Consider the following 798-nt stretch of genomic DNA (forward strand, 5'->3'; position numbering starts at 1 on the left):
CTCTTTTTATTTGTATATTTTGTATGGTTTTCCTTATAAAATATTACATCCTATTTTTCTTGCAAAACATGCCCTATTTTTCTTACATATTTTGCGTAGAGTTGTCTCTAGTTATTCTATTATTTCTAGTAGTGTTTTTTTTTTTGAGACAGAGTCTCGCTCTGTCCCCCAGGCTGGAGTGCAGTGGTGTGATCTCGGCTCACTGAAAGCTCCACCTCCCGGGTTCACGCCATTCTCCTGCCTAAGTCTCCTGAGTAGCTGGGACTATAGGCGCCCGCCACCGTGCCCCGTTAATTTTTTGTATTTTTAGTGGAGACATGGTTTCACTGTGTTAGCCAGGATGGTCTTGATCTCCTGACCTCATGATCCACCCATCTTGGTCTCCCAAAGTGCTGGGATTGTAGGCGTGAGCCACTGCGCCTGACCTGTTTCTAGTAGTTTTGTTTACATATATTGATTATAATGTTAATACTTTTATTTTCCAGAGAAAACTAGGAGATAGACAGTTTTAAACTGTCATATGTTAGAATTCTGTAGTAGATTAGAAAATGTATGAGTATACCTTCTCCCAACATCGGGATGTGTTTTCTCATAGTAATATGTTTCTCATAGTACACAGTACAGTGTGGTAGTTTCTCATAGTACATAGTACAGTGTGGTAGGCAAAAACATGTTTATTAACAGGCCAAAATATCTGGTTTCTCTGTAAAAATAAGAAGCCAAAAGTACATAAACTTGAATTACTTATGTCCAGTAATTAATGTTTTAGTATTGTATCTTATTTATAAATGATCTAGA

The sequence above is a fragment of the Colobus angolensis genome, unplaced genomic scaffold, assembly GCF_000951035.1.
Source record: "Colobus angolensis palliatus isolate OR3802 unplaced genomic scaffold, Cang.pa_1.0 Scaffold72, whole genome shotgun sequence".
In the NCBI taxonomy this organism is placed as follows: domain Eukaryota; kingdom Metazoa; phylum Chordata; class Mammalia; order Primates; family Cercopithecidae; genus Colobus; species Colobus angolensis.